Source organism: Panthera uncia (assembly GCF_023721935.1).
Source record: "Panthera uncia isolate 11264 chromosome B2 unlocalized genomic scaffold, Puncia_PCG_1.0 HiC_scaffold_24, whole genome shotgun sequence".
NCBI lineage: Eukaryota > Metazoa > Chordata > Mammalia > Carnivora > Felidae > Panthera > Panthera uncia.
Window position 1 is genome coordinate 116447973 of NW_026057580.1, and position 24382 is coordinate 116472354.

At 51.5% G+C, this 24382-nt stretch overlaps 1 protein-coding gene across 1 annotated transcript in view; it reads right to left on the bottom strand.

Moving 5' to 3' along the window:
* Positions 1–24382, bottom strand: part of PDE10A (phosphodiesterase 10A) — a 595277-nt gene that overhangs the window by 570226 nt on the left and 669 nt on the right. The gene's annotated exons all lie outside the window — the stretch shown is intronic.

Sequence of the window (24382 nt, forward strand, 5' to 3'; positions counted from 1 at the left end):
ACCCGGCTGGAAAGAGACGCGAACACGGGGCGCGGGTTCCAAGAGCTCTCCTCCTGGCTGCTGTCACAGCCGCTTGTCCCCCGGCCCAACAGCGTGTGCGTGTAACACGCCTGGGCAATCTTGTCTTCTGGGGGGCCCCCGGCATGCTACCAGACCCAAGTCTGCCCGTCCCCTGACGTTTAAGCTCGGGCCCTGAACACCGAGTTGGAAGGACAGGGAGGAGAGAAGAGGCCAAGGCTCGTTTTAGTGGCATTTCTCATTTGTTTCCACTCAGGCCTTGCTATCCCTCGCTGAGGTCTTTGCGATAACTTCTTAGCTGTTCCCTCTGTCCGTATTCCATCCGTTCCCCCTTGTATTTCCAGCTGAGTCTCCCCGAAACACAGCAGAGCGTCTCTCTTACTTGCCCCCCAATCTTTGCTGCCTCCCCACTGCCTGCCGCCCAGAACCCCGATGTCTTAGTCTGACACGCTACATTCCCCGCCACCTGCCTGCCGTCTCACTATCCCCAGTCTGACCACAGGCTCTGCCTCTGAGCTTCTGCTCGTGCTGTTCCCTCTGTCTGTAATGCGCCCTTCTTACAAAAATGCACTATTTCCATGCACAAACCAAGGAAAGCCAGGCACTAATCCAATTAGACAGCTCTAGTATGGCATATATATTAAAGCGTTTGAGATGTGAGTACAAAAGTTATTTTTTAAGTACATCAACATTGTACACTTAAAAATTTTTTTGATGTTTCTATATATTTTTAAGATAGAAAGCAGGAGCTGGGGAAGGGCAGAGAAACAGGGAGACAGGAACCGAAGCGGGCTCTGCACTGAGAGCTGAGAGCCGGATGCGGGGCTAGAACGCACAAGCTGTGAGGTCACGAGCTGAGCCAAGGTCAGATGCTCAACCGACTGAGCCCCCCAGGCACCTCTGGAAGTTATTTCATAGTATAGATGTGCTTTAAGGATTATTTTAAGCACTGGAGTGCCTGGGGGGCTCCGTCGGTGAAGCGTCCAACTTCAGCTCAGGTCCTGATCTCACGGTTTATGAGTTCAAACCCCACATCGGGCTCACCGCTCTCAGCGCAGGGCCTGCTTTGGATCCTCTGTCCTCCCCCCTCTCTCTGCCCTTCTCCCAAAAGTAAGTAAACATTTTTTTAAAAATTTAAGGGCTATTTGAAGGACCGAAACTAATACTATGCTATATATTAATTAACTAGAATTTAAATAAAAACTTGAAACATTAAAAAAATAGAATACAGTTAAATCCAATAAAAATTATTTGTAATCCTCTCTCCCCACCAAAGGAATTATTCAAGGAAGACGAATGATATAAAACCAGAGAATTTAAAGACTGTGCTTTGGTAACCTACTAGCAACATTATATACTTTCACATATATGAAAATCTCTAAAGCTACATGGAGAAGGGCGTAGTATGCATTCTGTTTTGCTACAATTTTTTAGCAATTCCTTAGTCTTCTGGGCCTCAACTGTCACATCAGTAAAATGGGCATATTCATAACCTGGACACAAGACAGGTGGACAGAGTGGGAACCTCACTAGGGGTCCTTCCAGCTTTAAAACATTCAACACTGTTAGATATTTAGAAGAAAAATAAAAGAATGTTTTAAAAGTTACTAAATTACTTAATAATGGCAGCACTGCATTTCCAACAATCTCTCCCTAACTCACGTAAACATGTGACTAACACATGTGGGAATCCAGAGTCTGGAGGAGGGGGAAGCGCAGCAGCACGAAGAAATTCTGCATTTCTCATTTAAAAAAAATTTTTAATGTTTATTTTATTTTTGAGACAGAGAGAGACAGAGCATGAGTCGGGGAGGGGCAAAGAGAGAGACACAAGACCCGAAACAGTCTCCAGGTTCCGAGCTGTCAGCACAGAGCCCGACGTGGGGCTCGAACCCACAGACCGCGAGATCGTGACCTGAGCCGAAGTCGGAGGCTCAACCGACTGAGCCACCCAGGCGCCCCAAGTTTATTTAAATTTACAGAGAGAGACAGTGACCCTCCCCCGTTCATGCTCTCTCTCTGTCTCAAAAATAAATAAACGTTAAAAAAAAAAAGAGAGACAGAGACAGAGACAGAGCTTGAGCAGGGGTGGGGCAGAGAGAGAGGGAGACACAGAATCCACAGCAGGCTCCAGGCTCCGAGCCATCAGCACAGAGCCCGGCGTGGGGCTTGAACTCACGGCCCGCGAGATCATGACCGGAGCCGAAGTTGGACACCCCACCGCCTGAGCCACCCAGGCGCCCCTTCACCACAGTTTTTAAGAGTCCAAGAGAAGGAACTGCTCTCCACCTCACTTAGTCCTTTTCCAAAACCCTTATTCGGGTGACTCCATTCTGTGGCGTCTCATGTAATTGCTTCGAGGGGTTCTACCCAGCTCCAAACGGTACTGGTGTCCAGAAACCTAACACGAATGATGGAAGTCGCACAAGGAAAGCAATTCTTGAGGGATTTCAGCCTGGCCCGCTCACACCACCCCGTGATACTTACTCACAGGACCTTTCTAGTGCCCGTGAGCAGACAGACATCCGCCCCACCAAATGCGAGGAATACTTTAGATCTTTCTTAACAACTTGTGGCACCTTTCACCAGATTCTGCCTCTTCTTAAGAGTCTCACTTGACTTTTAGAAACAACTATTCATACAAGGAAGTAGCGAATTACAGGGATTTTTCACCACACACATTTCCGTGTCCGTGGAGCACAAGGGAAGGTGTGTCTGCGGCGGTACAGGGCTCAGTCACGTCACAGAACGAAAGGAAGCCTGGGGTCTTAAGACCGCTGTACCCAAGGGGTGGCACATTCCCAAATGTATCTTCCCCTTAACTGATTACTGCGTGATGGGGCGCCTGGGGGGCCCCGTCGGTTGAGCGTCCGACTTCGGCTCAGGTCATGATCTCACAGCTCGGGGGTTCGAGCCCCGCGTCGGGCTCTGTGCTGACGGCTCGGAGGCTGAGGTCTGGAGCCTACTTCTGCTTCTGTGTCTCCCTCTCTCTGTCCCTAACCCACTCGCATTCTGTCTCTGTCTCTCTCAAAAATAAATAAACATGAAAAAAATTTTAAAAAAAAAGAAGCATGTATTATTACTAACAATCACAACTGACATTCACCCGTGGCTCCTCTGCTGGTCAATGTGCTAAGCTCTTCACGTGAATTATTCTCTTTAAGGCAATTTGACTGCAGTGCCCAGCAGGGTCCAGCGCGACACCACTTTGCTCCGGGACCTCCCTCCTAATTAAGGACTTGCCGCCCAGGGCGCTGTGGCTGGGCCTTTGTGAGGATAAAATGAGCGACCTACAGGAAATACAGCCCCTGGCCTCTAAGAGCTTAAAAGCTTTTGAAGCAGGAAAGCTTGTTCGCAGACAAACAATAATACAAAAGCTAGCAGCAACCGTCTTTAAAACAGATTTGTTCTGTCTTCCTTAGAAATACTGTTCGACGGGGATCCGAATTAGGCCTGTGAGACCTGGCTTAAAATCTAGTTCTTTCTCGGGGCGCCTGGGTGGTGCATCCGACTTCGGCTCAGGTCATGATCTCACAGTTCATGAGTTCGAGCCCCACATCGGGCTCTGTGCTAACAGCCTGGAGCCTGCTTCGGATTCTGTGTCTCCTTCTCTCTCTGCCCCTCCCCTGTTCATGCTCTTTCTCTCTCTCAAAAGTAAACATTAAAAAAAAAAAAAAATCTAGCTCTTTCTCTCATCTCTGCACTGCTGGGGCTGGAAGGTAGAGATGCCAGGTGGGGGGTGGGGGGTGGGCAGCGGCCGGATCCCAAGGCACAAAAAGGTCTTTCTCAGCTCACATGCACACGAGCAAAGTACAAAAAGGCCCACGATGCAAGAGAAAGCCGAAAGAAACTCTTATTCTACGGGAACAAGGCACAACAAATAATTACCCTTTGGCCTAGTTTTATTTATTTTTTTTTATTAAGAAAATTTTTCTTCAATGTTTATTTTTCAGAGACAATGCGCGAACGGAGGAGGGGCAGAGACAGAGGGAGACCCAGAATCCGCAGCAGGCTCCAGGCTCCGAGCTGCCAGCACAGAGTCCGACGCGGGGCTCGAACTCACGAACCGCGAGATCGTGACCCGAGCCAAAGTTGGACGCCCCACGGACTGAGCCACCCAGGCGCCCCTGGCCTGGTTCTAAAAGAAAGTCTCGCGTCCTCCCAAAATCCACAGGGCCTTGTTCCACAGTGTTTCGTCTTCCCTTTCAAAGTTCCAGCCGTACTGGAAACGCCGGAGGCTGCCGCGAACAGAGGAAGCGCGGCTCCCGGCCAGCAGGGCCCTCAGACCGGGCGTGGAGAGGGACACCGGCTGGGCTCGGGCGGTGTGCACGGCGAGGGCGTGCTGCGCTTCACTTCTGAACGCGACAGGATTTCAGGCTCAACACCTCTGCCTCCGGCTGTTCTTGGCAAACGGCAATACATACATAACAGAGCGAGAAGTCTGCAATATGCTCGGCAGACTTAGATGCCAAGGTGAGGCCATTCCTAAAGAATGTTCGGCTCCCCGTTTCCACCCAATAGTTTCCAGATTGGCGTGCGAGGAGCTGCCTCGTCCAGAGCTGGGTGGGGTGGGGACAGGAGGAGCCAGGGACAGGACAGGACAGCACAGGACAGGGCTGGGAGGAAACGAAAGGTCATGTCCAAGCCCTTGGCTTTTATCTCCGTCTGGAATGATTTGGTGAAGACAGAAGAAAAAGTTTCAGTGTTCCCGCCATAAACGTATAATGAGCCCTTTATAATGAACCACGTCCTCCTCGTGAAAAATGTTACACAGCATTCTGTGTGGATTAAGTCAGAGAAACACGCTAACTGGCGAGACGTTGCATTCGTTGGGAGAGATTGGCGATCCGCGGGGCGTCTGTGGAAGGCGGCCTAGAAAGTGGATTCCCTGAAAAAGATTCCATCCAGAGCCTCTAGTTTTCTTTTTTTTTTTTAATTTTTTTTTTTAACGTTTTATTTATTTTTGAGACAGAGAGAAACAGAGCATGAACGGGGCAGGGGCAGAGAGAGAGGGAGACACAGAATCGGAAGCAGGCTCCAGGCTCGGAGCCATCAGCCCAGAGCCCGACGCGGGGCTCGAACTCACGGACCGCGAGATCGTGACCTGAGCTGAAGTCGGACGCTCAACCGACTGAGCCACCCAGGCGCCCCAAGAGCCTCTAGTTTTTGGGGAAAAGAACATGAAGAGGGTAGTTGAATACTTTGGGCAAGGAGGGCTCAAGCTTGGCTCCCAGGGACGGGCCGGACAGCTCAGGACACGTCCCGGCCCCTCCGCCTGCTGCCCCCTCGGGTGTCCGCCTCCTGGCCGAGCGGCCAGGCCCGGGGATGGGCAGAAGCGGCCGGCCCCACACGCTCAGCGGCCAAAGAGCACACCCTGCCCTTCTCCACTTGCACCGTAGTCAGCGGGGCACACGCCCGCCACATGCAAAGGCAGGGTAGGGTGCGGCAAGGAAGGGGGGCCCTGAGACGGAAGAGTGACAAGCCCAGAACCCGGGGCTTCCTGCACATACGAGGAGCTCACTTAGGGATGTGCCGCCCTGGAAGGCCAGGAGAGGAGGGTGGGGAGCAAGAGAGGAGGTGAGACTGACAAGAATCAGTGACAGCCACACGGGAGAAAAATCGAATTGTCAACGTGAAAAGAGAATTAATAACGGCTGGCCAGCGTACAAAGACCCGAGCAGTGGGCGCCTGGGGGGCTCCGTTGATCAAGCGTCTGACTCTTGGTTTCAGCTCAGGTCATGATCTCACGGTTGGTGAGTTCGGGCCCCACGTCGGGCTCTGAGCTGGCAGCGTGGAGCCCGCTTGGGATTGATTCTCTCTCGGTCTCTCTGGCCTCCTCATTCGTGCTCTCTCTCTCTCTCTCTCTCTCTGTGTCTCAAAAATAAACATTTAGGGGCGCCTGGGTGGCGCAGTCGGTTGAGCGTCTGACTTCAGCCAGGTCACGATCTCGCGGTCCATGAGTTCGAGCCCCGCGTCGGGCTCTGGGCTGATGGCTCCGAGCCTGGAGCCTGTTTCCGATTCTGTGTCTCCCTCTCTCTCTGCCCCTCCCCCGTTCATGCTCTGTCTCTCTCTGTCCCAAAAATAAATAAAAAACGTTGAAAAAAAAATTATAAAAAAAAAATAAATAAACATTTAAAAAAATAAGAAGAAAGACCCAACATGTGCGGTAGGGGGGACCCGTGGCGCAGAGCACCCCCGCCAGGGCACGGGGCAAGGGGAAGAGGCCACATCTCAACCCACGGCGGCACGCTGTTTGCAGTGGAGGGAAAGCGTCAAGTCCGAGGTCTGCTGACTGCAAACGGGATACAATGCTGAAGCCACACCTAGACGCGTCCTCGTCCAATTTCAGAGCACTGGTGACCAGGACGGGCTGGATGTCGCGAAAAGACGGGGCAGGGAAGAGCCAGACATCCAGCAAGATGTTTAACAGAAGGCAGCAGGCAGGGGCCCCACGGGCGCAGGTGCACAGCGCCCACAGTTGGGTACTCAGTCCTCATCACAGAGGTGCTTGTGCCCCCGCGCCCCGCGCCCCCCACCCCGGGATGAAGACAGAGTCAGGACCCGGGATTCCGGCCCGGCCTCGGGTCCTGGGACGAGATCGCATGACAACTGACTCCACGCCGGCCAAACGGGGTCCCGTCCTACTTGACCAGGGGGCAACGGCCACCTACAATGGTCGCATGGAAACGCTGCACGTCCCTTAACGGGAGGCACACACTGTCACAGCAAGCAAGTGGGGCCGGGTGCCAGGGACACTGCCGGCTTCTCACGGGACTGGAGCTTTACCCACGGACAGTGGCCAGGCCGCCCGCCTGTCCCCGCCCGTGTCTGCTTGGACGGGCCCCCCAAGGCTTGGGAAACTACGAGAAGGGGGTCTGCCACCCTGTGCACCCAGCGCCCCCCAGTTTGCCACCACAGGCTGTGTGGACGTTCCCTGGGCTGGACGGCAAGGCCCGGAATGCACGGCCGAGCGGCCGGAAGAAGCGTGGTCCCAGGGGAGGCTCGCCGTCCTCAGAGGGAAGCCCAGGGAGCCCGTCGTGAGTTCTCCTTTCCAGAAATCCCCGAAGGTCTCCATGGCCTCGATGCACCTCTTCTCTGTCCAGGCACGACGCGTGCTGACGAGGCGGTCTGGGGGCAGGGCAGGGGGCACCAGCTCCAGAGGGCAAGCAGCACCCCTGCCTGCACACCACACACCATACAGCACCCCGGGCCCTCTAGTCAGCACGACTGCCGCTCCCAGGGTCTTGCCCTCGAAGCTCCGCACTGGACACCTTACACGCGGGATTTCAAATCCTCATCTCACCCCGTGGCCCAGTATTATTCCAACAACAGCACAGAGACACGGACAGACGGGCAGACCGAGGTTCAGGGCGTAAGCGGCCCGAGGCTCGGAAGCTGGCAGCGACTTGTGTGAGGTCTGGGCCCCGGTTCAGCGTTGCCCGGCCACACAAGTCAGGTGGGATGCACGTTCGGACAGATTCATGGAGCAACGTGCTTTCCCGTGGACCCTGAGAAAGGATGTGATCGGGTCCGGGGTCTGTCTTTCCAGACTCTAACCGCCTGACGCAGAAGACGGGCCTCGCGTGCTCTATACGTTGGTTAAAGCGTCTGGATGACGCTCGTCACAACTTGAGCTCCCGGATGGGCCGTGGGTGATGTCATATCCGGTCCTGCGAGAGCCAGGTCAGGTCAGCTGTCTCTGTCCACATCTTTAGGCACCCAGATGCAGACACCAGCGAGGGGCCCCAGGCAAGGACAATCAAGACCCCGGCCACACTCCCTGGGTTGTAACTGCTCGGACGACCTGATCCTAGACATGAGGTCATGCACCAGCAACGATAATTTTTCAGATGTTGACAAAAATGCAACCAACCTTTCGGTCCCCTGAAAGGCAAGTTTTCGAGTAATTGATCAAGAGCTATGTTGGTTTCCTCCCCCCTCCCCCCTGTCTCCCACCTTCTCACACACACTTTTACACAAGGAAGGACCAACAACGTCTCTAATGCTGACCCGGGGCAGCTGGAAGTCTGCGGCTGTAAAACAGGCCTGTCTTGTTCCCTGTCTGGATAGCTCATCAGTCTCTAGAACAGCACCCGGGACACCGTCTCGTCCGATGCTCCCTAGGGCCTGGCGTGTGTACCTTCACTTTCTTAGGGGGTGACTTGGTATTCCAAAACTTTTAATGTTTACTTATTTTTGAGACAGAGCGCGAGCACAGGACGGGCAGGGAGAGAGGGAGACACAGAATCCGAAGCGGGCTCCAGGCTCTGAGCCGTCAGCACGGAGCCCGACGCGGGGCTCAAACTCACCAATCGCAAGATCACGACCTGAGCCAAAGTCGGACGTTTAACCGACTGAGCCCCCCAGGCGCCCCTGGATGTCTTCCTATTTTAAAAGACAACACGAGCAGCACAATTCCTGGTTCAAATCCCAGCTGCGAGCTGCGTGACAGCACAGGTTATTTAAATCTCTGGGTCAAAATTTTCTCAAGTGGGAGGACAAAGTATGGCTCAGAGGACTGTGGTGGAAACTTTATTGGAAGGATCAAGCAGAAAAATACACAAATGGTTTTACCACTAAAGAAAAGGGCCCGGAAGGTAAACGACCCAAAGCCTGCTGCTGAGGAGCGTTGGAAACCCACAGGCGCACCTGTGACCGGCAGGTGACCGCGTAGATCCCCTCCCCCAGTTTTTTAACGTGGGAACTCCAGGCCTCACTTCCCTGGCCCCTTGGGGCAGGCATCTCGCCTGGCTGGGCTCTGAGGGCCAGATTCACACCCCCCGCCCCCCAGGTCACAGCGGGTCATCAGGGAAGAGCAGGAACCATACAGCCAAGACGTGTCAGCTACACAGAGTTACCTGGTTTCCTGGCAGGTGAAGACGCACGCACGCAAAGACAGTGACCTCTTGGTTTGAAATCCACGGACACGGAGACTTCTCTTAGTCAGCTGTCTCACTCTTTTCTCTCTGCTATTGCCAAGAAATTATTCATGTTACCTATAAACTTTCCCTGTAAAATTGAACTCGCTTCCTCATTCTTAAACCTGCAGGTGCACCTGGGTGGCTCTGTCAGTTAAGCATCAGGTCGTGATCTCGCGGTTCGTGGGATTGAGCCCCATGTCGGGCTCTGTCCTGATAGCACAGAGCCTGCTTGGCATTCCCTCTCTCTCTCTCTCTCTCTCTCTCTGCCCCTTCCCCTGCTTTCTCTCCCTCTCTCTCTCTCTCTCTCAACATAAATAAACTCCTACAAAATAATAAAACATAGGGAGAAAATCTGGGCATAATGCATCTAAAATATTCACAACTAAAAAAATGTCAAGCCAGCTCTACTGGAGTGACACCAGGATTTACCACGAGACTAGCGGTGACCCCTCCCTCTCGTCACCAAAGACGCACAGCACACTTAGGTGCCAGCCGTGCTGGGCACGAGGGATCCACAACTGTGTAAGACACGGTCCCTATTATCAAGCGGTGCCCAGTTCGGAAGGGGGGCGGCCTTGTACGCAAATAATCACTAGACAGATGTGCGAATGAAATAACAGCTCAAGTATTTCTTCGGCATCTGTTTTGTTCTGGACACGCAGATCAACACACGCAATCAGCAGAGGAATGTATTAGGAACGCTGGTAAGACGTAGGAAGGACTGGGAAACAGAGGGAACACTTTGTAAAGGGGAGGCTGTTTTGCGGGAGAGACAGAGGCGGCGGGACAGAGACGTGGTGCCAGCGCCCGGGGGGTCTGGGACGTGTGACTGGGACGCAGGTGGTCAGCGAGGAGGTGGGGGAGGGGGGCGGGTGAAGGACCCGTTTGCCGAACTCGACCCCGGAGACCGGCCACCGCAGGGTTCACGAGGGCACCCTACGGACGGCCTTTATTTGAGAACGCCCTGTCCGGCCGTGCAGAGTGCGGACAAGAAGCGGGTGCACCCGGGCTGGGACCCGAGTCTTCCGGGTGAGAGAGGATGAGGGACAGAACCAGGGCGGCAGCAGCGGGGACGGTGTAAGTGCCCAGAGGAGGGAGGTGCCGAGGAGGCAGAACTTACACGATCGTCACGAAGAGGGACGACCCGAGGTTTCCGGGCTGGGCGGCTCGGTGAATGGCGTGGGGGGGGGGGGGGGGGGGGGGGGGGGGGGGGGCAGCTGCTCTGGGCAGACACAAGGTAAACGGCGGAGTGCGCGGCACAAAGACGGGTGCAGGTGTAGGGGACCGAACGTGGGAGCGCGGCGCTGCGTGGCGCTCTGGAGGCAGCTCCCGCAGGTGTATCAAAACGGAGGCGGGGCGGCTCCCTGGTCTGGAGCCCAACTTTCCTCTGGGGTTGCGCACTCCGTGACATCGCAGAGACACGAGAGGCAGAAGAAAGAGAAACGTCAGGGGCGTTTTCCCCGAGAAACGACGCCTCTGTTTTAACGGTCGGGCCCGGGCTCCAGCTCTGCCCGGGAGAAAGCCCAGAGATCCCGCTCTCTGATCAGCTGGTACGCACTTGTGCACAGGTGAAATGATGAAAGATCCCTGGGTTTCCTTAAATGGGTAAATGGGTGGGTGGCTCTTTTCTCCACAAAGTCTGTCCCCTCCTAGGTGTCACGATAGCATTCCCCGAAATCCTGCTCTGCTCACCTCCCCCAAATATGTAACGTGTATGTGAGTGTCAAACACACCAAGGGGAATCCGGGCACAGACGCTTAGCGGTCCGGGCACCCAACACGGAAATCCCAGGTCAGAGGACCCTGTGGGAAAAGAGAACAGCAGTCACCCAAAAGCTATGGGAAAGTAGCACAGAACGACCGAAACAAAGTGGGCTGATCTGTGCCAATGTCCCTCATCCGACGGAAATGACGGAGAAGGAGCAGCAGACGTGTGCTCTGAAGAAGGCATCGGAGACACACGCAAGGCAAAGATGACTCACCAGGAGGCGTGACAGTCGCGGGGGGATTTACAGGGTGTACGAGCATGAAAGCCAGGCTTCCATAAAACAAATGCACACTCGTATTTTATAAAACATCCAGATCCAAGCCAATCCGGGCACGTGGGACGGAGTCATTCCCCGTGATGAAGCGTACGCAGAAAGCCTTATTAACACGCCCAGACGACAGCAAGATCTGTCACATGACCCTCTGCCACGGTGGCCGTTTCCTACCCAAAGACCTCTGCAGAAAATGGGTCAAAGATACCGATAACTTTTTGGCCAAGGAAGAGCAGAATCAGACGCGCCACGCCAAGGTGTCCACCGTGGTGAGGTGTCGTGGCAGACAGGGAGAGAGGGACCGAGTCGCAGGGATTGTCTAGGTCACCTGGCCTGACCAGGTGGCGTGGGAAACCTCAGTCATACCTAATCGGGGGCTTCCTTGTGAATGAGGAGCTTTAAAACGTTTTGAAGCAAGGGGGCACCTGTGGGGCTCAGTCAGTTGAGCGCCCGACTTCATAATCTCACGGTTCGTGCGTTCAAGCCACGCATCGGGCTCTGTGCTGATGGCTCAGAGCCTGGCACCTGCTTTCGATTCTGTGCCTCCCTCTCTCTCTGCCCCACCCTCGCTCATGCTCTGTCTCTCTCTGTCTCAAAAATAAATAAACGTTAAAAAACATTTTTTAAGTGTTTTGAAGCGATTAAAAGACCAAAAGTAAAAACTCATCTGAATATATGCATCGGAAGTAGAAAGTCACTTGACAAAAAGTCTACCTCCAACGTCCACTCTCGATGAAACTGCTAACAGAAGCCCTGAGGCGAAGCTGGGGAAGGAGGTGAAGCCCAGGGTGTGAACGGAGTTTTACGAAGTTTTACGGTCCGTGGGAATCCCGCTCACGGTTGGATACAGGTGTGTGATGTGATCGGGTTTGCATTTAGGAATAATCACCCCGATGAGGTTTCCCTGTCTCTACCCAAAGGCCAGCAACCGGGTCTGTGCGAAAACAAAAGACGCCTCCCCACAGAGTCTTTATCAGCATTTTTTAATGACATTCTGGAAGAATCAGGCAGCGCAGTCAGATGAGGAAGATAAAGGTATCACACGTGGGAAGGGAAGCTCAAATCACCATTATTTGTAACTGACTACCTGGGACGCTCGACAAAATAATCTGAAGAACAAATATAAACGACACAAGAGTCAGCAAGGTAGCGGGGCACAAAATCAGCAAATATCCTTCGTCCCTCTCCGCCTTTCTCTTCTTCCTTTTCTCACTCCTGAATAATTCAGTCCTCAGGCTGTTCGACGGGGCCAGACAGGCAGCTCGGCCAAGGCCAAGGGCAGCGCTGTGCTGGACTGGATCTTCGAGGTGCAGCCAGGATGTGTGGCGCGTGTCCCCACGGGGAAGCGAGGGCAGCAGTGAGGGGAGAAAATTCATCAGCTAGCATGGGTGTAGATACAGCCAGCCGGGTGTCTCGCTATCAGAGAAGAGAGCGGGAAAGGAAAACTCGAGAATGAGCCCTGAAACAGTGGTTTGGAACGGAAGTGTTGGTAAGAACTCCCGGTTCTGAATACAGATAAACATAGGAAAGACTACAGATGCGAACGTGTTTATACATGTGTGTATGTGTCAGTCTCTCTACATAGCAAGATACAGAGAAAGAGATCAAGACGTGAGGTGGACGTGTGTGTGCCCAAAGGCACAGAGGTGACCTTGAAGCAGCCTGCGCTAGCCAAATCTAGGACGACGTGAGCTTCAAAATAATAATGGCTGTAATGCATGATAACCTGTAAGAGACCAAGACTTCAAACTCATGTATATCAACAAGTGAATGAGTGGAAAAGGAAAGAGTTTGAAAAGGAAAAGAGTATTTGCAGGATCGAAGGAGCTTCCCACAATTCCTTACTGCTCAGAATGGAGGGGAGGGGGGAATGCGTAACTTTCCGACAGAGAAAACTGGAACACGCTACCCTAAAACAAGAGATCGAGCGGTCAAGGTGGACGTCGTCAGTTACAGGGTAAATCTAATTCCGGGGCCACCTGTCAAAACACAGTAAGAGGAGCACAGCATAGTTTCTGTGATATTCCTCCTGGCAGGGCGGAGCCCGGATCTACCATGAGCACACATCAGAACGAACTCAAACCAAGAGACATTCTGCAAAACACCTTACTCGTTATCTTTAAAAACACCAAGGCAGGGCGCCTGGGTGGCTCAGTCCGTTGAGCGTCTGAGTTCAGCTCAGCTCATGATCTCCTGGTTCGCGAGTTCGAGCCCCACGTCGGGCTCTGTGCTGACAGCTCAGAGCCTAGAGCCTGCTTCCTATTCTGTGTCTCCCTCTCTCTCTGTCCCTCCACCACTCGTGCTCTGTCTGTCTCTCTCAAAAACTAAATAAACATAAAAAAGAAAATTTTAAACACCAAAGCGATAAAAGTCTTTCCAACAGCTCCAGACTGAAGGAGACTAAAGAAAAGACAATTGCACAGGTAGGTCTGGACCTGACCCTTTGCTATTAAGGATATTATTAGAACTGCTGGAAAACGTGAGCGGGGTCTGGAGGTTAGATGGCAATGAGAGACCAATGTTTGGTTCTAGTCTTTGATGGTTGTATCGCATTCGTGTAAAAGCAAGCCCTGGTTTGTAGAAAGTGCACACTAAAATGGTCAGGATGATGGTTCCGGTTAAAGAAAGCCTTTCTACTGTACTTCAACTTTTCTATAAGTTTGAGATCGTGTCAAGATTTAAAAAGCAGTTTATAGGGGCACCCGGGTGACTCAGTCGGCTAAGCGTCAGACTCTTGATTTCGGCTCAGGTCATGGACTCAAAGTTCCTGGGATCGAGCCCCGAGTTGGGCTCTGTGCTGATCCCGAGGACCCTGCTTGGGATTCTCTCTCTCTGTCTCTCTCTGCCCCTGCCCTGCTCTCATGCGCGCGCACACACTCTTTCTCTCAAAATAAATAAATAAACATTGAAAAACATCAAAAGCAGTTTATAAAAATAGCATTCGCCACACACAAGAAACTAGTCTAAAAAAATTAATGGGAAAAATAATTCCATTTATAAGAGCATACTTAAGAATAAATTTAGAGGAAGCAGGCAGGATCTATATGAAGCAAAGTGGGAAATACTACTAGCTGCCAAAAAAGCAGACATTTTAAATTATATACCTTTTGTGTCTTTCCAATTTTTACAAATTACATTTACTTTTTATTCAACAGCAAATTTTAGGGGCGCCTGGATGTCTCAGTCGGTGAAGCGTCTGACTTTGGCTCAGGTCATGATTTCACAGTTCGTGGGTTGGAGCCCCACAGGGGGCTCTGTGCTGACAGCTCGGAGCCTGGAGCCTGCTTCGGATTCTGTGTGTGTGTCTCTCTCTGCCCCTCCCCTGGCTCATGCTCCCTCTCTCTCTCTCTCTCTCTCTCTCTCTCTCTCTCTCCCCCTAAAAAATAAATAAATATTTTAAAAAATAAAAAAAAAATTTAAATATTACAGCAACAAAGATAGCATGTGGAAGCAAATATGGCCGGAACAAGAATTTTCAGTGGGCCCGGCTTCAGGGAGGGCTGGTCTGAAAACATCTCTTCTAAATAAAGGGGAAAAGTTTCACGGGATTGGACTCTGGCTGTTAAATCCAAATGCTGGTACATGAGCCACGGCTCCTCACTGCCTCCTGAACATGTCAAGATGACTCAACTCAACCAAGCCTTCGAGAAATGGAACGCTCCCTTCTAGAAGACTCTATAACCCTTTGGATGGCTTCCATGAGACTGCTCGCTTAAGGGCTGGTGTTACACATTGTTATCTTCCTGTAAAGACTGAAAATTCCTTAAGGGCTGGGAAAAATGCTCCCCTGGCCACCAGTAGCCAGGGGGGGTGGTACTTTGTGCACAGGAGGCATGAGACTGTGTGACAGTGAACTCGTTCTCTTTTCCCTCTCTCGATCCGAACTCACACCCAGATTGTTACTGGGGCCTCATCAGTTAAGAACCAAGTGGGGTGGAAAGGGAGTAAAACACCAGTAATGTACTGCCTCTAAGTTTTAAAAAGAGAGCTAGAAAGTCTCAATCATCAGACCCGGGTTCTGACAACCACGGCTGTTCCACACATTTCCAAAGATTATTTGGCATTAATTTCTGCAGATTGGCATGTGTGGGCAGCCACAAAGCTTTTATTTATTTCATTATTTTACCTCTTTACCTATCAAACCTAGACTAGCCAGATTTCGGCACTTGAAGTGGAAAAGTAAAGAACTGTATGTACCCACTGCATTTAACTTGAAACATTTTAAAGCATGAAATAACAAGTGATCCCTGAAAATGTACCCATGGCATAAATACCGGGGGCTAAAGTCCAGCCTCCTGGGGTTTGAGGGGGTGAAAACCTACGCTCTGTATCAGTGGAAGCCTAAAGGACTCTCACTTGAAAAAAATAAAAGGTAAATACTCCCCAAGCACATATAGATTGAGAACCAGATGTGACAAGTTTTCAAGAGCACAGAAACGGTTTTAGAGAGGACAGTGTGCCTTTCGCTCCACGGTGGACGGTGAAGCTGTTTTTGCTCCTCGGGGAATCGAGGACTCTGGCTCGGTGGGGACTGACACCTGCCTGGGGGGGAAGGGTTCACACCGACTGCTCCGATCCGCCCTGGACCTTCTCATCTGTCTTCCTGGTTCCTTTCCTCCTCCCTCTCCCCGTGCTGGGTTCCAATGCGTGGGTTCCTGTCTCAGACATTAACGTAAAGTGATTCGCCGTCTACCTACTCTGTGCCCATCCCTGGAAGAAAAGCAGGAATGATGAGTTGATCGGGCTCTTAATATATACATTCTTTTCAATCTAGCTGGGGAGCCACGGCCTCACACGGAAACCTTCGATGCACAATCTCGGAGCCGCCCTGGAAGTGGCTCGGGGCAGGGCTGCCTTGGTCAGGGATGTGACAGACCAGGGGGGGCAGAGGCCTCGTAGGTGCCGCCCCGTTAACGCATTCCCAAAACACAGGGCCCTCCGGGTCACAACCCTTCGTCCAAAGAGACTTGCTTTAATTTACTGTTTTTCACCAAGAGGCCACAACGATTCTGGAGCTGTGGGACCGCTGTCACCAAGAGAGCTGCCAAATACGGTCTAGACCAGGATTTTGTTCCTTTTTCAACTCCTAGGAGGAAACGGATTTTTACAATAGACCAAATATACACACAGGCCACTAAATAATACCTGCCCATTCTGCTGGACCCTCTAGCTCTCCTTGTCCTTCCCTTCCCCTCCCTCCCCTCCCCCTCCTCCCCCTCTCCTCCCCTCCCCTTCCTTTTCCCCACTTCCCCATCCCCTTCTGCCTCCCCCTCCTCTCCCTTGCCCTCTCCCCCATTCCATTGTTTTTACAAATCTGGTTGGGATTCACTAAAAACAGGTTTCATGACTCCCAAGTAGGTTACTACCCACCATCTGAGAAACACTGGGTGAGGGCAGAGGACAGGCTGATGACGGGGTGGGGAGAAGACCCATCATCGCCAGGAATGCCCGCATGCGTGTGGAATGACTCGGCATTGCTTATTTGCAAACATAGCACCCCGGTTCTCCATGCAAGGTGCTTGTTCTTTATCGTAATCCCTCCTCTTGGCTATCCGGTCAATTCCCTTCTTGGGTAACACGACAACATTTCTTGACAAAACTTAAGCATGCTTGCCTATGTATTATCTGCCTCGTAAAGAAGTCATCGAAGCAAAACAAGTTCTGATATTTTCTATCACCTCCAGCTCACTACTTGATTCAGCCTATTACATTTTTAATTAATTCTTAAGTAACGTTATAAAGGTTTACGGCAATTTTGAAATTGCTTTCCCACGCCGTGTATAGACCATCACTAGTAATTCGTGCAGACCGGCTCATCAGTGCACATTCGTAAGGTTTTGTTTCTTCGCGGTGCCCCCCCGCCCCCCGTGCGTACATATTTGCCAAGTGATAACTTATCACTCTACTGACTGCACCGTGTGTATGAAGCGTTTCCCTCTTCTCTAGAATCTTTCAGGCCAATGGAAGGAAGAAGCATCTGAACGCTACTGAACCGGTCCCCAAGCCACACGGGACGTGGGCGGCGCCTGGGACCCCACCGGAGCTCCAGACTCAGGAGGGGAAGGTGCCACCACTGGGGGAGATGGCCCTGGCCTCGCGGAGGAGACAGAAACTCCGAGGGGATCCACGGATGCTTCAAGTTGCCACAGAGAGACACCGAGCGGAGAAAGGAGCCCTCAGAAGAGGAAGCTTCGTAAGCACTCTTGGAAGGTACTTGTCCTCTTAGCGGCAAGGTGCGGTCCCCGGAAGGCAGGAACGAGGTGAACACAGATATTAAGGCCTCCCTGTGCGTCGCTATTGTGAGTTGACAAACCACGGGCTCCTCCATGATCTCCCTGGGTCTCCTTTAGGACACCAGTGGGATCGACCTTCAAGCCAAAGGAGAGTGTTTGTGCCTAATTCTACTAGAGAACCAAAGTAGTGCTGGTGATTTCCTGCTGGGAGAAGGGGCCGGGGTAGGGGTGGCTGTCCTGTTTGATGCACCATCTCGTGTCCTGCCCTCTTAGAGAAAGAGACCCCACCCGTCTCACTGTGCAAGAATGAAGAATTCCATCTCCGGGCTAGTTCCTATTTTGGCTGGGCCAGCAGGCTCTCTGCTCTGGGGCGTAGGATCTCACCTGGCCTTGGCCTTGTTATCTGGAGGAACGGGTGATGCAGGAGCCAAGTCCAAGGCTGTGGGTCCCACCCCTCTCCCCGTGACTGTCCCTCAAGTCCATGTGCGGTTCCAGAACCTTCCTGAAAACCCCTTGCTCCGTACTTCCTCCTCTTAGGATTTCACCACCTGTGCCTGCGAGGAGCCTCAAGGGAGAGCTGAGGGCACGGAGTCCATCTAGGGGCTCCCCTAAAAGTCCTCCTTCGCCTCTTTCTGTAATACATTTTGTGCATCCTACATCCGCAGAAAAGTTCCATTAAAAAGGGAGTGCAATCATTCATCTACACATTCATTCAGCAAATATTTCAGAGCACTGAATGTTGCCAGGCTTTATTCTATCTTCTAGAAGTACACTGTAAAAAACAAACAAACAAGCAAGCAAACAAACAAAACCTTCTACCTTTATGAAAAACACATTTTCCTAGGGAGAGACAGGCAGGCCATAAAAAAAAAAAAAAGTGAGCAAAATAAGAAAACTTCAGAGAGCATTTTGTCCTAGGACTTAAACATCTCATCGCCCAGTGATGACCCTGACCCTAACCCCAGGGTCATGCCCTTTCTCAACGACCCTGTATGGCCAGCACTTAGCACAGGCCCAGTGCTAAATCCGAAGATGTCTGACAAACAGAATAAAATGGGATAAAATACACAGTAGCAGGCACATTGGATAATCCTTGTTGATTTTCTTTCTTCTGATGAAAGTCTAACCCTATTTTCAACGGCTTAGCACACGCGTGAGGCTGGCCCCAGCGTCACTCTCAGTGACTCCATGAAATCCTGCCATTGGCAGAATTTCAATGCCACTTTGAAATTCCTTTGCATTGCATTTCAGACAACTAAATAGCAGTGACTTCAGAAACCTGACGATCAGACAGAAAATAACAAAAACTGGAGGAAATGGGCAAGAAAAGAGCTTAATATTAAGCAGCGGGTAGGACAGATGACCACACTAACAGTTGACAGAGGACATTCCTGGGATGTTACAACAAATCACTCTTCCCCCTATTCTTCGGAAGTTCATAATGAAGTTACACAACACTTACACTCTGTAAGCCATTGTTGTTTATGCGTGTGAATTACCGCTTTTATCATTGCACAGCCTCCTTTGTGAGTTACCACTGAGTCGCAGTCGGTACAATTTGTCCATTTCTTCACACAACCATAACCAAAGTCTTAGAGGTCTGACCCCCACCCCCCAGGGTCATCCAATTCAACCTTCCAAAGTTAGGAGGAGGAAACAGACACGTGTCTGTTTCCAGACACGTGTAATTTCCTTTCTGGCCCAACTGTGAGAACTGACTCTTGGACTCTACTCTGCACCCTTGAGCATCCCTTTCCCCGACTCCCCTCTCTCCTGCATCCTCTGTGGCACCGCCTGCACCACACTGGCCTCTCTGCTGGGAGCCAGAGAAACTAACAGAACTGAAAAGTCGTCTCAACTGTCGCTCTTTGCTATCAAACCTCTGTAAGAATGTTCTTTAACATCAATTCTTGGTCCAGAGGTCATAACCACTTCTTTTTTACTAATGATTATAAATCACCCTTTAAGAGAGTTTTTCTCATAATAAGACAGTCTCATCAATTATTTTTTAGAAATTGATCTGTTAGGAAAAAAGTCATTCCAACTAGTTTTGGGGGTCATGGAGATGCAAGGCAGCTACCAACCTAGATGTTTATTTACCTTCTGAGTTTTAGAGCCACAGAATTGACAATACTCCCCCTGCCTCCAGTTCCAGATGCCCCCCCAAAACCCACGATCCATCAATGACACAGAGAAGCCACAAAACCCGAATGCCATTGTGATGTCAAAAAGGTACACAGAGGAAGTAACATGTTTGGTTCAGTCATTAACTCATCAGATGAAGGAATAGCTACCCGTAGATGGTTTCCCGCAGCTCAGGAAGTCTGGGGAGTGTAAAATATGAGTCGACCATAGTCCTGTGCAAACCTGCCCTGCTTCCCCTCTACACAGAGCCCCCCCCCCCCCTTCAGGGGACTCTGCCGTGGTGGGAATCCGGAAAACTGTGCCAGATGGGGTCTTAACCAATTTCATCAAAAATAGAAACTACTTATTTTTAAAGGGAATGCAATAGTGAACAGTGGACATCATTTTCATCCAAATATCATCCTAAAAGAACAAAAGAGCAAAAACTACAAGACGAAACACTGCAGAACAATGAGGACGCAGACAGGAAGACAGACTACAGGGCCAGGAAGGTAGACTTCCCACCAGGACAAAGCTGGGCAAACAGGGCCTCCTGCTGTGTCTCAGGGCAGGGTGCCTGATGAAACAAACGTCCTGTGGTCAAACCAGTTTCTAAGCAGACAATAATTCCTCGGAAAGAAACTACCATAAAGAGAGTGCTAAGAGAGTGGGAAAGGAAGAGTATCCGCCCGTGGAATGAGATCAATCAATAAACTTATTCAGTGTTTTCATCAGAGACTCTTCCCGTGCAGCCTTCAACACAGCCATCATCTTCACAGCTAACTGAACGGGACGTGTTCTTGGATCGAAGTTCAGAGCAACGAAGAAAAGTACAGGGAGCCTGGGTGGCTCAGTCGGTTAGGCATCCAACTGCAGCTCAGGTCATGATCTCACGGTGCGTGGGTTCGAGCCTCCGGGTCGCGCTTTATGCTGACTGCTCAGAGCCTGGAGCCTGCTTCGGATTCTGGGTCTCCCTCTCTCTCTGACCCTCCCCCGTTCATACTCTGTCTCTCTCTGTCTTAAAAATAAATAAACGTTAAAAAAAAATTTTTTTTTAAAGAAAAGAAAAGTACAAGCACAGTAAAACAAAAACTGTGGGCTGGCACTGTCTACGGGCACACCAAACTTCTCTTAGTTGGAAAGACAAAACTTTACAAAGTTAACATTTTATGCAAATATCTGTCATCAGTATAATCCGAACACGTGTTGGACACAGGGCCAGCTGGGATCCACGAGAGGACTATATCCTGACCGTGATTTTACGTGCGTGCGTGCACACACACACACACACACACACACGCCAGGCACATGTGCGTGCGAGTGCACACGCATGCATGCATGTCAAATAATTTCAACGGGCATCCAAAGAAATGTTCAGCCAACGCTAGGACAATGCACTTCCTTCTCCTGTTTACTCAGCTAAATGAAATAGGATGGTGCGATCACAGTCAGGGAGAAAACCAAAGCCTTCCATGTGCCTTCACCATGACCCATTTACGACCTTGCCTGCATCCCCATAAGGAATCTCCTTTCGAGACACTATCAAGGGGGCAGGAGCCATTCAAACACAACAACCGGGAAATACCCACACCTCCCAGCCAGGCCTGGGAACCGTGTGCACCTGGCATAGACCGGTGAGAGGTGAGGGCATGAAAAGGCACAATGGATCTTTGTTCCTCCATTCCAAGGTCCCACCACACTCTCTCCAGGTAGCCTGCGGGCTTATCAGCTATTTAAAACTTTGGATCAATGCACCCTGCTGGCAGATGGTCTTATAATCCATGCCTACCACCGGAATTTAATTTCCAATCGCCTTAACTTACTACATGCTATATCATACGCTTTCAATGGTTAAAATGAACAAACACATTGGCCTTCCGAGTTGTGGAAACTTTTAACAGAAGCCCCTTCTGATAGTCAAGGCCAGCAAGACGGATGTAAATATTTTTCTCTATTCTTCCGTGTGCATACTGTCAACTTTGGCCAAGAGGTCCAAAGGAGAAGACAAGAACAGCACTGAGTGCAGAGGTAGAAGACATCCGGTTCCTCAACCACGGGGGTGAGGGTCTTTGCACATTTCAGCGCACGCGCATAACGTGTGGCTCACACCGGTTTTCTCCCGGCCTCCCCATCTCCCACTGTCAAGGTGTGCACAGCCATAAACTCTACCATATATGCAGCAGATATGTTTCCCCCACCTGGGGCGTGTGCCCCGGCTACCATTTCCCAAAGAAACGCACTCACAATAATACAGTAGTTGCGTGTTTACGCTCTTAATGGTTTCTACAGTTACATACTCGCAGGCAATTATCAAGTGGCATTTTTTATTTGCCAAATACAAAGGATACGGTGAAATCATTAGAGATTTTTAAGCCCTAAAACAAAACCAATCTGTAGAACAGGTCATTCCAAAATTATTATAATCTCCGAGTAATATGGATGTAGTAGGTACGTTCTGTTCCCGGTCCCGACCTGCAAAATATTCCCCGCAAAGGAATGTAGAAATGATTTGCTGTTAGTACAGGACCTCCACAGCCTACCTTTTTAAATGCTAAAACCATGCGTTTCAACAAAAAAAGACGAGACGTGTCTGTTAAGATACAACTCGTATTTCTTTTACAACTGGAAGACATGTATTCGTCAAATATTAAACCGCTGTAAAATGCCCCCATGTTGTTATTTGCCATGATAATGATGTCATTTCCCATGGACGTCACTAGCAGCTTCACCAGAAGAACATGCTATGTATCTTTGAGAGTAACCCTCAGGTCAAACCCGGATGCTGGGGACACAGCTGATGAATTTGTCAGATACTCAAGGTGATACCAAATTATTCTCCTCAAAGACGGATAACCACCGACCATTCAGATCCAGTCATTTGCAATATTTGCATTTCTTACCAAATGCCAGTTTTCCAGCAAAACGAATGTAAGAAATGTACTGACTTTTGCTCTAAGGTCATAACTGAGCAAATAAAGTCAAAACATGGGCAGTCAGGAAAATGCAACCCGTTTCCAGGTAAGCGGACAACAATATGCTCTCACCTATTTCTATTAAATCCCAGACGCACTGTCCAGGGATGGCCAAAACCCGACCTCTGCTTTAAAATGCACACAAGCCGTGCAAAAGGTTCCCAGTGGGCCCAGAGATTCAGGTCTCGTGCGCAGGAAGGACTTTGGTGACTCTGTGTTTCTTATGACGTCAAGGGAGAAGAGCCATCGACTCCCATCTTGGAGACACACGCCCATGTCTCCTGGTGCTCTGCTCAGACCCGAGCCTGCCGCCGACCAAGACCACAAAGCTGAGTTCTGGAAAGCAAAGCCATCGCTCAAAACAACCCCTCCACCTGCCTCGATTCAGGTCACGCCCCCTGTCCTCTTCCACAGCTTAACAGACAGCAAAACATTTGCACCGGGGTCATTTTTCCTTTGTATTTTAATGACAGCCTAGACCGGGCTTGACTGGCTCCTTTGGGCCTACTTTTATCCAAATCCCCGATGCTTTCAGTGAAATAAAAGGTGTCTGTTTGGGTTTCTTTCCTGTGGGGACCAGACGCCCAGGTATTACTTTTGTTTCCACAGGAAATTACCCTCTTCACTTTGTCCTTGCTATTATTCCAGGCAGAGGAGCACCCAACTGCTTTCATCACAACATCTCTCCTCGAAATCACAACACGTCACCCAATTTGCTTCAAACCTCCCCTCCAACTTCAGGAGAAGGCAGAGGGCCTGCCTGTGCAGGGGTGAGGATTCAGCATGACGCAACCCTCAGCCTGCCTGGATTGGAGAAGCATGGAAGAAGTCGACATCCTCCCTGCTGTCCCTCACCGGCCACAGACACTCGGGGACAGCCCTGGCACCCCACCCTCTCGACACAGGTGTCCAGCACAAGCAGCCACGCAGCCCATACGTCCACGGGACAGCCGGTCACACCAGCACCCACGACAGCAGGGCAGGCAGAGGACCTGGAAAGGGTCGGCAGCCCCCAACCCACACCTCCCCGGCCTCCTCCTGCTCCTCTCCCCTCCCACCCCTCCTTCCCTTGCTCTCCACAGAGCTTCAAGTTCTCCCAAATCTGGGTCTCCAGCACCGGCTGAATCAGCTCATCCCACCCTACCCCCAATTTCCTCAAGATACCAGTAAAATCCCATATGTGGGGAGAGAAGTCTACTCAAGTTGCCTTGACCCGGAAGGCTGTGCCGGAAAAGCTGGGCTAGAGCGTTTCGCAGAGGATCTCAACTCCTAGAGGCTTCCCGGCCGCCTCCTTCCCTCTCCTCCGCCCCCCTCCCCCTACCTTGCTCCGGGCTGCCTCGGCCCCCAGGCCGGGCACTGGGCTCCTCCTCTGGGCTCGGGGACTCTCCTCCACCTCCTCCACCCTCGAGGGCTTTGCGTTTCTTCGACATCTCTGCCCGGGACTGGGGCTTTGGGGGTTTCTTTCCTCACCCCGGGCCCTCCCCCCTCGGAGAGGAGAGCGAAGGTGGGGTTAGGTGGAGGGGAGCAAGCGCGACGGAAGGGGTGGGGAGTAGAGACCGGGGAGGGAGATGGAGGGCAGGGGAGGCAGGGGAGGCAGGGGAGGCAGGGGAGGCAGGGGAGGCAGGGACTGGCACACAGATCCCTCCGTTCAGCCGAGCAGCTCCACGTCTAGGGGGCTGTTGGCACCGGCCGGCTCTCTCCTTCCTCCTGCCTCTTCTTCTTTCCACTAGAAGGGTGAGCTGAGAGCGGAGGAGAGCTCAGCACCCAGAGAGGAGGGCTCCTCGGGGCCCCTCAGCTGATTTCTTCCTAATCTGGGAGGGGGAGGGGGGGGTTCCCTGTACTGGGACCCCTGGCCCTGTCCGTTCATGAAGGAGCGGGGGGAGGGGGGGAAGGGGGGACACTGTTTGTGATATTTGGTGGGGGGTGCTTTCCGTGGACTGCAAGGAAAATTGGGTGGAATGAAGAAAATCAAATGCTGCAGGGTGCGATACAGTGATGCCTTCAGGTGCTGGAGGTTCCGAACCCTCCTCCCGATGACATCACGTAGGCTTTTGCGAAAGGGACTGGGGGGGGGGG